General features: G+C 40.1%; 1 protein-coding gene across 1 annotated transcript in view; it reads right to left on the bottom strand.

Annotated features, from left to right (window-relative positions):
* Positions 1-10,157, bottom strand: part of SHANK1 (SH3 and multiple ankyrin repeat domains 1) — a 382,494-nt gene extending 372,337 nt beyond the window's left edge. Inside the window, exon 1 of the mRNA XM_075840236.1 lies at positions 9,567-10,157. The gene's annotated coding sequence lies outside the window, so the exon portion shown is untranslated. The remainder of the gene's footprint in view (positions 1-9,566) is intronic.
* Between the last annotated feature and the right edge of the window lie 2,846 nt (positions 10,158-13,003).

Genomic DNA, 13,003 nt, shown 5'->3' with positions numbered 1-13,003 from the left:
GGAAGAGATTAATTTTACCCCAAACATCAGCAAACTGATTTTGGAGAACTACAGATAGGCTTTTTAGTGAGTTGCTTGCAATTGTTCTATAGACATTGTCAAACTATTATAGAATATATTTGTAACAACCTGACTTCTACCTCTGAGCCTGGTTTTTCGGTCCGCTCATAGTATGGCTGCAATGTAGCAGCCAGCTAGTCATATCTAATTATATCATTTGGCCGCTGTGTAGCACAAGCTATCCTTTCAAAACTGAACTGAGAATTACTTTGGCATAGATCTCTAATCCATTTTGTCTTTCATATCATAATTAATAAACTTATGATGTATTTAAACACATTTGGTGAACCTACATTAGCATATTCATTTATTGCATCACTATGAATTTGTTTCTATGGTCCGATTAAAAAAAATATTGGTCATAGACATTTCTCCTCCCAACAGCGCACCATGAGGTCAGACATGGTACTGCAAGTAAAACCTATCGATGGTGTAAACATCTTTGCTACTTCAAGGAGTTATCAGAATGCAAAAAGTACACAATATAACAGAATTCTGAGGTGTTAAAAATAAATCTAATGTGTGTTATATCTGAACAACTCAACAAGGAAGCTCATAGTGCAGTTGTCATGAATAGATTAGCATAAAAATTAATACAATGCTAATTTAACACCTGTACAAATGTACAAAATTCAAGTTGTTATTACCAAGTTGTTAATATATGGAGATCAGATTTCCAATACTAGACCAGCTCAGGTGCTGCTTTAAAATCAGCTTTTTGGTGGTGGTCCTACTACAAAAGCATTGAATTACTTAAATGGGTAATCCAGCCTAAAGATTTTTCCCCCTATCCACTGGATAAATGCTAGATTGATGGGGGTCCTCTGTGTCCCCCCAGCTGCAAGGAGTTTGAATGGAGCTATGGCTCCATTCAAGTCTATGGCAATGACGGAAAAAGTGGAGCACGTGAGTGCTGTCTTCAACAAGCTTTTAATCTTATCTTTAATCCAAACTTTTTTTGGAGGTGGAGGGGGATTAAATAGTTTTGCAATGGACTGTATATTGAGCCTCCCTATTACATTTGCCTCAACATGAACCCAGATTTTCTGTAATAATTTTTGAGTCTCCAATATTCAGCAATGTCAATAGAGGTTATACTTGATTTTTTGCAGGTAGATTTACGCATACAGAGATTAGCGGAAAGGACAGAGACTAAAATGTAAGGTACCAGACTCACTCCTCCTAATGCAAGGTCGTACATAAACTGAGCGGAATAGAAAAGCAGAAAGAACTCACTCGTGCATAAAAATCTTCAGAATTGATATAGAGAATGGCCGCCTTTATAGAATTGTTTTTATAAGCACACGTTTCAAAAACGTGAACGTTTCAAAAACGTTTTGAAAAAAAAAATTGCCGTATTTTTAGGATCTTAAAAATTTAGAGCAGCAATTTAGCACAAGACTTCTTAGTACTCATCAAATATACACGCCTAGAATTGAATGGTGTGAAGCAGGGCTCTAATCCTAAAAGTATTAGGGCTAATGCCTGATGGAATCTTTACGGAAAAAAATTCGAAGACTGCGCTTCTCCGAGCCTAGATGTTGTTTTATCTCTATCCACCTTGCTCTGCTCTCTTCCCTAATAATCCAGTCTCTTACACATCAAAGGGTTTCAAATGTGCTGAAATCGGCTGAACAAGGAGATAGAAGAATCCAGTCTCAGCAAGGAACCCAAAGGGGCTTTAACATTCCCACAAAGGAGGGGGTATGGAAATTTTGCAAAGGAGTTAAAAGGCAAAACAGACATTCAACAGATCAAACTCCTCCCTCTGCCAACTCTGCTGGGAACCCATTCATCGACTACCAAATCCACAGAGGATGGGTTGTTTGTCAAGGGCATCAGACTTAAAAGCATGGGTTACAAGACAGATGCAATCTCTTCCTGCAAGTTCACTAAATTTAACCAGCTATGGATTAGTATTTAAAGTAATCTCTTATGTCAGAAAGGATACGATACACTTGACGGCAGTTCTGTATTAAAGAGAATGTATCATCAGTGAATTAAAAAAAAATTATTCATTTATTATAAACATTTTGGTGTTTTTTTTTGTTTTATCTATATAAACAAATCCTGAAATATTCACATTTTCACACTAGAGTACACACAATAGGCTGAGATTTCCTATTTTCTGCAGTTCAAATGTCAGCTTTGCTGTGTAGACTTGGACAGGGTCAGTAGAGTGATATTATTATCATTAGAGGGCAGGGGGTTTAAAGACAGATTACAGCCCTTTTGCACTGCTGGAGGTCTATATAAGGCAGGATAGCATCACTATACGCTATATAAACTCTAAAGCTTTGTATGCAGCTCTTCTGCCACTCCCTGGTTGTTTTTAATTCCATAATATATCTTTATAGAGGTCAGAGCTCTGTTTTTCTGATACAAAGCTTCAAATCCTCTTCTTCCCTTTACACATCCATTAAGGTATAGTCTGATTCTTACTACCTGCAGCTACCACCAAGGCAAGATGACTGCATTTAAACCCTATAATTAACCTGTATTCAGTAAGCTCATTGGCTACCTCTTGTGGTGTCTTCAGGTAGCCATAATTATTGCTTAAAGGCTAAGTATACCTTTGAAAGGCAAATTATTATTATTATTATTATTATTATTATTATTATTATTTAATAAAAAGGCGTATCAGTGTGTTTGGTGCAACTTTACAAATACTTTTTATTAAAAATGTGTTTTACTTTTTTAGATACAGCTGCTCTGTATTCTCTATACAGAGCAGCTGTATCTAGCGCTATTCACTGAATCCCTCAGTCCCGCGGACCTGACAGGTTCGGTGACAGCGGGTCATGCGTTTTTACGTTATGAGCAATTTTAGATTTATGCAAATGAGCTTTTCAATAGACAACTGGGCGTGTTTTATCGTTTTACCAACTGGGCGTGTATTGTGTTTTTACCAACTGGGCGTGTTTACTCGTTTTACCAACTGGGCGTGTTTACTCGTTTTACCAACTGGGCGTTGTGAATAGAAGTGTATGACGCTGACCAAATCTAAAATTGCTCATAACTTGGGCAAAAATGATCGTTTTTCAAAAAAAACCAAAAACCTTTACTGTTATCTACAATGCAGTGCCGATCACATTCAATAGGAGATAGGGATTTTATAATCTGGTGACTGAGCCTCTTTAAGGAATAGTGCTAGAGACATATATAGAGAATACAGACAAGCTATGTCAAAAAGTAAAACAAATTTTTAATAAAAAGTATTTATAAAGTTTTACCAAACACATCGATACACGTTTTTATTGAAGAAAGATTGCCTTTCATAAATTTACCTTTTTATCAGAAAAACACAGCCCGACTACTATAAAGGTATATTACAAAATTAATCAGCACAGAGTTTTAAATCCTATAAACTAAATGTTAGAGGCACAAATGTTTAATGATCCTGTTTATATGGTGACATGGCATGACATAGCTTTACATGTCACTTATAATGTATATAGCCACCGAGAAGAGTTTTACCTAAATTAATAGCACCAAAGAAAAAAAAGAAATTTTTCTCGAAGGGGTTTTCCCACGAGGGACATTTATGACTAATCCACAGTATATCCTCAGAAAAAGTGTGGTTGAACAGCAGCACACGTCTCCCAAATTTCAATCAATATGTCCTTTTATTGGTCAAACATCCAGTAAAAAATTGCAACGTTTCGACTCGTGACAAGTGGAGGGTCTTTCTCAAGCCTTGACACAGAAGAGAAAGACCCTCCACTTGTCACGGGTCGAAACGTTGCCATTTTTTACTGGATGTTTGCCCAATAAAAGAACATATTGATTGAAATTTGGGAGACGTGTGCTGCTGTTCAACCATGCTTTTTCTGAGGAATACATTACGTCAGACTGGGTTTATCTGATCATACAGCGTGACACCGCTCCTGATATCGGGATTTGTGCTGCTTCAAACACTTTATTTTTTGGATTAATCCACAGGATATGTCATAAATGTCAGATAGATGCGGGTCCCACCTCTGGGACCCGCATTTGTCTCTAAAACGGGGCCCCTAAACCCTGTCCTACCTCTCTGTGTTCTGGCTGATTCCCAAGCTGACCTACGCTGTTTCCGTAAGCCCCATATAACTGAATGGGAGTTACGGAAACAGCGTAGCTAAGCGAGTTACGCTGTTTCTGTAACTCCCGACCATGTAATCAGGAAGTGGCCGAGAGTCAGCGTGAGCACAAAAAGCTAGAATGGGGTTCAGGGGGCCCCGTTCTAGAGATAGGTATGGGTCCAAGAGGTGGGACCCGCATCTATCTGACATTTATGACATATCCTGTGGATTTACCCCTTCAAGCCAGACAAGCTATAAGGACTTTTTCAGAGGGTTTTTAGGGGTTTTCCCCCACCATCACTATCTGACCTTTAGGATCCCCACCAATCCATAAAATGGAGAGGCTGTAGCCCCTTTGTCTTCTTCTCTGCAGAGTATCATTGCTCTTTGCTATACCTCAGAAGGCACCCATACATATGTGTTGAGTTTCCATTGTATTCTCTGTACCCCAAATTGCTAACGTACATAACTGGCTCTGGTTTGGGATAACAACAATGTTGTATATGATAAATATCTGCAGAAATGGTTATATGTGGCTATAGGTTTAATAAAAATTTATCCTACTCCTGGTACTACCATTACTCATCCCATTTCAGAACCAGAGGGTTTTATGCTTGCTCACGCCTCATCCTTCCCATCCACTCTTGTTGAAGGACCTCCTTTGTTCTCAGAGTTTGAGGAGGGGGGAGCCATGCATAGGTTCCCACAGGGCCAACCCAAGCTGTCCCTTTCTCCATGGATCCCAAAGAGCCCACAAGGGCTACCTCTATGGTAACCGTTACCCTTGAGATTAAAACCAATCTAGGGGTAATGAGCCTAGAGATACCTACATCATCCCCAATTTGTTAACTATTACATAATAAAACCAAGGTATAAAGGTTCAATATTCTCTATGCGGCTGAGGAAGAGTAAACAGACGAATAATTGCTAACGTTAATCAACTAAAAATGATTGCATACTTTTAACCACAACATTGGCTAATTAAAGCAAATGCTGGACGAAGATGAAATCAGAGGCTGCAATCATGTGGAGAGAAACAGGATTACAAAGCTCTCGCCACATCTGTGACAAAGGACTTAGCGTCCCCTTATTGGATCATCCGACGTCTTCGTTAAGAATTAGATTGTAAAAGTGGAGCAGAGTTGGCCTTTTATATGTACATAGTGTGAAATGTAGAGTTCACCGTGTCCTGCTCCGCTCGCTCATTAGTGTGATGAATGTGTTCAAATTGAGGAGTTAATTCTTCCTAATTGCAATATACACATCCAACCACAAGCTCTCTATCCGCTTTGTGTCTCAGACTATATACTGAGAGCAACTACTGCAAGATAATATCACCAGCCTGTATCTCCCTTTGTCGTATTGGGTGGGAATAGATAAAATCGCTTCCTACTATTTTTTATTTTTGCTTCATCCACTACCTGATTCAAAATGATATTCTGCTGCATCAAAAATATACGCAAATATAATATAAACAAAAGAATAATAATAATAATATAATCAAAATGATATAATAATATATCGTAATATAAAAAATAAGCAAAATAATATAATAACATATAATAATAATAAGAAGAAGAAGAATGCAATAATATAATAATATATTATAATAATAATATAGAAATATATGCAAAATAATCTAATAATATAAGCAAAATAATATAATAATATATCAATAATAATAAAATAATATACCATAATAATCTAATAATATAAGCAAAATAATATAATAATATATTATAATAATAATATAAGCAAAATAATAAAATATATAATAATAATAATAAAAGAATAATTATAATAATATAATAATGTAAGCAAAATTCCCTTAAAGGTAACCTGTCATGTTGAACATGCTGTCCAATTTGCTGGGTTTATGTAATAGCGCTGAGCAGTTTAAAAAACAGTATTGTAGGAAAAGATTCAGAATTTTATTCATTTAAATGCCTTTTCATTCTGGGTTTAGGAGTCCAGTGGGCGGTCCTACTTGCTGATTGACAAGCCTTCCCTTTATGCACACTCATTAAGGGAAGGCTGTCAATCACTGAATAGGACCGCCCACTGGACTCCTAAACACAGAAGATCAGGGATTAAGGTCAATAAATACATGTATGACAGAATGTTCAATGTGACAGTTAAGCAGGAGAGGCAGTTGCTTAGGGCGCTGCTGTCTGTGAGGTTTATCTGGGTGTCTCTTCTCCCCAGTATGATTTAAAGGGGGTCTTACACAACAGACCACTGCATCTTCCAATCAGAGAGAACGGAGCGAGGTGAAAGGGGTTGTCTGGATAAGAAGACCCCTTGTATAATGGCCTGGGAACGATGGGCTTCACTGGCAATAAAGGCTTCAAGCAAGTTAGACCCCTCACAATCAGGTAGTTTCCAAAAAAGAGGTTCTCCAAACTACACAATGACTTTCAATAAGCCGACCAAGAATGATGAACTTGCCATCTAAGGAAGGGCAGTGCAGGAGCCATGGGGGCAGGTAATTCTTTATCAAATGTATTATTAGGAAACATAGTACAAGAAACATATTATAAACCCATATTGCGAAAGTCCAATAGTGATAACATACGAAGTCCATAATACAAACCAGCATATTACCACAAGGTGACACTGTTGGAGGCAGAGCAAGCGTTTAATGCTACTACAAAAGCTGAAATTGGGACAGGGTAAAGTAATATACACCCTATCCGTAGATTGCAATGGGGCTGTGTAACTGATGTCCTATTACATGACTCTCCCTTTAGTTGCATCTTCTTCTCCAGTGAACATATAGGCGGCTATGCTATAGACTAAGCCCCTCCACATATTACAAACAAGTCATAGAGCATCTGTTACAAAGCCCCCCAAGAGTTGCAATCTGTAGTCGGAGTCAGATTCAGGACAGGTTGTATATCACAAATTTTCACCCAGTCCCATTGCTTGTCTCTTCAGTATAGTATTAGCATTTGAGATTTAGTATTGTAGTATTGTAAATAAAATGATTTAAATGTATTATTAAACTCCCAATCACCCCCCAAAAAGTGGGCTATACCTGTAACCCAATCTTGATTATTATGTTCTATGGTGCTCAAATATTGGTGTATTCCTCTTTAGTCTTCCTGTATACAGGGACAGGAGGGAATTTTGTCAAGAAAGAAACACTGAGCAGTAGGGGCCTTATAGGAAACATAAAAAGGAGTCCCATTCTGTGCAGTCCAGCACACCCCACTATGGGAGGATCAGATGGCCGGGTACCTGTTGCCCCTTCCCTTACCATCCTTTGCAGGTAAAACGGAGAGAGAGGCCGCATGAACCTCCAACCATTTCCCACAAGCCTGTTTTCTAATAGTGTTGGGATTGTGGAGAATAAGAAGCTCATGGGATGGGTCCTGGACTGGGCCCAACATCTTACAGCAAATGCATAGGCTGCCTCTATGGTATGTATGGCCATGGCAAGACTCTTGCCCGACCATTGATCCAGTAGACAAGCAATTCTAATACTTAGCACCTTCCAGATGCCCCTTATTATCGCAAATTTGACAATGATTTTTTAACAAGGGGATCAGAGTAATCCCTGATCATGGTTTTGAAATTTTTTCTATTTAAGGACATAATGGCAATGAAAAGCTTCCTATAATTGGATATCACCGTGATCTTTCATATCAATGTTGAGAACTTTCATCCCAATTTTTTTTGCAGACCATTTCAGGTTCTGCCACAGCAAGTCAGAGCTTTGAGTAGGTCAAACCATAACTTTAATTCTACTTTTATAATTAGAATTAGACTAACTTCTGTATTGTCCATGTTGTCCCTAAGAGCTGATTTAAGGGACCATATCCAAGAAGTGGCGGCTAGGTTTATACAATATGCTAGATATATCCATAGAGAACAATGTATCCATTATACATTATGGATCATCCCCGGCAGCTATAGTCCCTGAGATAATAGTTAGAGCATGTCCCCTATGTTTATGTGGACAGTATTACATTTACAACACGAATGCATTGTGATAAATAGGGGTAGATACTTTACAGTTCACATTCAATTTCACCGAGAGACACCAAGAAAAGCTCAATTCTAAGTCTTTGGCTGAAGCAATAGGAAGATCAAAAACAAGGAATTGCGGCTGTTAAAATTGTATCGAACCCTTATTCTTACCCACTAGTAACCATCAGAGACAAGGCATATTCAGCAGACAGTATGGACAGCTATACCCTACTTTACACTCAGCGTGGAAGTTTTTATAATCACTGGGTAGGAGATCATATTCTTTAATACTTTGTGTATGATGATAGAAATTTCGAACACCGTAGCATGCGGTATGGGAACAGTATGCAATAATGTAATAACGTAGATGGATACTATTCCAAGTGGGTTTTTATAAGATGAAAAGTTGACATTAGTATGTATTAGTATTGGACTAGTTCATGTCTGAAAATGAATGGTCTACTTATAACAAGATTACACTGTAATACCGCATATTCAGACATAGTAATTGATGGCTGCCTAGATTCAATGGGGATTGGTAACTTTATAACATATGTCAATGAATAGATCCCATGATTAGGTAATACCTGGGCTAGCAATTCACATCTTATTCCATAACAGTCGTAGAAATATAATATAGGATACATAAAACGTTACATTATATGATATAATACTAACAAAATGGCTAAAGCAGTCCACCAAAAAAAACAGAAATCTCAATAGCACACTAGAAGATACTGGAAAACATCTACAGCTGGAAGATGAAGACACTAGACATTGCAACACACCAAGACTACTAATATAGGAAATGCAAAAACTATTGAGTTTCCATACAAACTCATTATTCTCCCTGCCTAAGATTTCAGCACCACAGGCTGGACAGCTCCTCATAAAGCCATTAACTCAATCACCAAACGTCACCTTAAAGAGCCTCTCCGCCGGTCTCCTTCTTCTTCTTCATGAGGACTACTTTTTTGGAAAAAATGGAAGCAAATCAGGAATAGGCTGCAAATTACCTTGTGCTATATGGCAATAAGTCTGAGGATGCCATGGGAAAACTCAGTGTGTCTCCTCCTGGCACAGTTTTGAGAGTGCTCACTTCTCAGTAATACTGACCTCTATCTCATCCTAGATTTATCCTGGATATGACCCTCAGGAATAATAACGTGAGGCGCAATTGTATTCCAGCTATATCTTGGGCACCCTAGTGACACCCCAATACAGTAAATGAAGTATTGATTTTGGATGTGCCCCAGAGGTCTTCATTGTCTTAGTCTGAGGGACACTTCTATAAGGTGGTGCCAGCCTGTATACATGTATAGTGTGACATAAGGAGCAGAATGGAGCAGTACATGCAGAATATCCATTTTCAACGTATTGGAAGGGCAAAGTATGGGGTACAAAGGCTTTGCAGTATAGAAATTACATAGGGTGAGTCATGCCAATGCTGGGGGTATAGAGTAAGTCTCCTACCTGCTGATTTCGGCTGCCAGATTGCAGACAAGAGGTCACAACCCAATGCTGCTGCAGGGCAGTCACCGTGCTCTTTTGCTTGACATGATCCCTTGCTCTCTCAGAATACCTGGATGTCACTTCTCTCAAGGCAACCTTTTCCAAAACCGGCTCCGAGCACTCAGTCCCTGTGAATCACTGCAACCCCCACTCTGGCGGCTCCCAGCAGGATGTGGCAGTGTGATACACCGTATTCCTCCCACACACAAGGTCTGGCAGTCTCCTGGTTTTCTATTCCCAGCATCAGTCCAATCTTGTAGCGTTGACTAGTCCTGCAGCATAAAGCCCATCCTAATAGAAATCCACTACTGCTTACTATTGCAAATCAATGAGCTGGCTAATGCACAAAACTCATTTTTTTTCTGCCCAAATTCCTCAGCATCCCAAGGGCTTTCTTTCCACCTGCACTTCAGACATGCACCCCATGGTCCTATTCCCTCCTGGCTGCAGACAGGTATCCTTCGTAGCGCCTGCTCTCCGGAGGTTGCTTTACAATACTGCTTTGAGCTGTTTCCCTTGGATGCTCATTCTCTTCTCTCCGTGCTTTGTTCTGTCTGCTTCCCCCATCCTGGAGTAAGCACAGCTCTCTCTAGCGTTCATCTGCTTCAGCAGTGGAATTTTAAAACTTGCTGTTAAGGAATGCGGTGTAATATAATGATAGGTATTACATGGGGCCATAGCGAATAATAAAATACGTAGATATGGTACAAAAATATCCGTCACCCCGTATAATAAGTCTCCTGTTTCTTTTATTTACTGTGATAATAGCATTAGATGATCCGATGAGAACGGCATGGGTAAAAAAAAATCACATTGAATTGTCGAATGCAGAGGAAATAAGAATTTCACATTTTTATTTTTGCATGCTCTATATACTGTATTTGGCAGGGGTGTAACTGCGAGGGGCTGGCAGGGCCTTTGACCTAGGTGTTGTAGAGGGTGCCAGTGGCGAGTCAGTAGGCAGACAGTCCTGCAAGAGTGGTCTTTGCCCTGGGTGAAAAAAATGCCTGGCTATGCCTCAAGTATTTGGTGCACCAATGACATATAACTAGGGGTTTGGAACAGGAGATCAGGGGCAGAACATATCGGCATGTTCTTTCTTGCTGCGGTTCCGCCTCTGACCTTCCATTGAAATCAAGCAGACAAAGCGTTTTCGCTGCGATTTTTTTTGCCCGCGGCCCTCAATCAAAAACGCTGCAAAAAACGTGGCAAGAAAGTGGCAGGCAGGTTAAAATCTGCCTCAAAATTTCCTTCATGTGAACAGGGCCTAAAAGAGGAAACATTTTATTTGCAATTTCGTTGAAAATAGAGCTTAAAATGTCACATTACACACAACCTATGCAAAAGGGGATAGTCCACCGAAAAGGATGAAGGTCAGCTACCTGGTCTTACATAGATACATTCAGAAGTGTTATGCCTGCGGTCACTGACCGCCGGCATGTCCTACTCACCGGCAGCCGCGACGGCAGGACACACAGCTCTCTCCCTCCCCGGTGACGCCGGCACACGCAGCTGCAGCTCTCCTCTGCTTCTTCTAGGGTGCGCTCGTTCCCGGCCTTAAAGGGCCAGCACACACACCAGTAAAATTGTCCCTACCCCATCCCAAACGCACCCTGGACTATAAAACAGTTTCTGCCCTCTTCCTCCTTGCCTGAGTGTTGTCGTGTCTTCCCATGTTTGTTCTGCAAATGGTTCCTTAGCTGTATCCTGAATCCTGTTTTCCCGTATCCTGTAGCCCGTATCCCGTATCCAGTAATTGTATTTACGTTCCAGTGCGAAGTCTAGTGTCAGAGTCGAGTTCAACATCTATGCTCGATGCACGTGCCGGCCCGTGGGCCCAGACGACTACACTACTTCTGTATAAAGTGTCAGTCAAGTCAAGTGTCAGTCAAGTCAAGCGTCTGCCAAGTCAAGTATCTGCCAAGTCTTCTATCCAGGTACTCTTGTCCTAAAGACTATCTTCGACTCTTGTTTGGTCAGCTGCTACTCCGCTACGGGGAGCGGCCCAGTGGGTCCACATACCCCACAGTCGTTATAAGAAGCGAGTATCTCTGTATCTGTATATAAAAATATAGATGTAAACAAGTCCCGAATCACTATTCTCCCCATGTACATAGGGAGGTTCCCATATGTCGATCAATCAGAAGAAAAAGGTCTGGGGGTTCACCTTCCATCTATACAGAACATGAGCATGTCTACTTTTAATTGCATCATAATCTTTATTGTTGTCATTGAACACACATGACATATTATATACTACTTCTCAGCCTGCCTCTCATCTCCCTGCATGGACTATTCTAAAGGGAACCCATCACCCACATTTTCACCCTTATGTAGGGTGTTGTGGGTCTAGAGGTAAAAATGCTGGTGACAGGTTCCCTTGATAAATGTGTGGTTTTAAGCCCCATGCACACGACCATATATTTCATCCCTAATTACGGATTCATTCATTTCTATTGGCCACGGACACCTTTCAGTATTTTTACGGATGGGTGTCCGTGCTGAAAAAATGATAGAACCTGTCCTATTCTTGTCCGTAATTAAGGCACGGACTCTCCCATAGAAGCCTATGGGCGCATACGTAAATTCAGACAGCTACGGATGTGCATCCGTAAACCACCCATATTTATGGAAGTGTTGCTAAGCAACATGTTGGTGACATCATTTGCAGCCTCCTTCTTTTTTTTGCGGATCCGTATATACGGATCAAATATGGATGCAATATTTATGGACACCCTTCTGTATATACGACTAAGTTACGGATGACTACGGATCCATATTTATGGACAGTATTTACGTATAGATGAAAATAAGGTCATGTGCATGGGGCCTAAGGCTCCATGTACACGACTGTGCCCGTAATTATGACCCGCCTGCGGAACATGGTCCGTAAAATAAAAAAAATAGGACACGTCCTAATTTTTTCGCCAAGTTTCTACGGCACGGACACCTTCCCTTAAATATACGTGAAGGTGTCCTTCGGCCATAGAAATGAATGGGCCCATAATTACGGACGGTAATTACGGTCCGTAATTACCGGTGATTTTACGGTCGTGTGCATGGAGCCTTAGTCAGCAGATTTATCCAAACCATCCAAAAGAGAAACTGCTTGTTACCCATTACAACCAATCACAGCACAGCTTTAATTTTACCAGAGCTGTTGATTAAAGGAAAACTGAGCCCTAATTGGTTGCTATGGGCATGACATCATCACCTAGAGACAGGCAGCAATGTAGTACTAGTACATACACCAGAGGCGTAGCTAGGTTCTCCAGCACTTCTACATTTTACAAGCAATATAGTTCTATATAAAACACCAGGACCAAGTTCATTACATATATACAGCACCAGTGTAATGGCAGGGGGTAGGGAGACGGACAAGTGAGCCCTAATCTACC

The sequence above is a fragment of the Rhinoderma darwinii genome, chromosome 10, assembly GCF_050947455.1.
Source record: "Rhinoderma darwinii isolate aRhiDar2 chromosome 10, aRhiDar2.hap1, whole genome shotgun sequence".
Classification (NCBI taxonomy): domain Eukaryota; kingdom Metazoa; phylum Chordata; class Amphibia; order Anura; family Rhinodermatidae; genus Rhinoderma; species Rhinoderma darwinii.
Note: the sequence above shows the minus strand (reverse complement) of the source record. Positions and strands in the feature narration are given on the sequence as shown.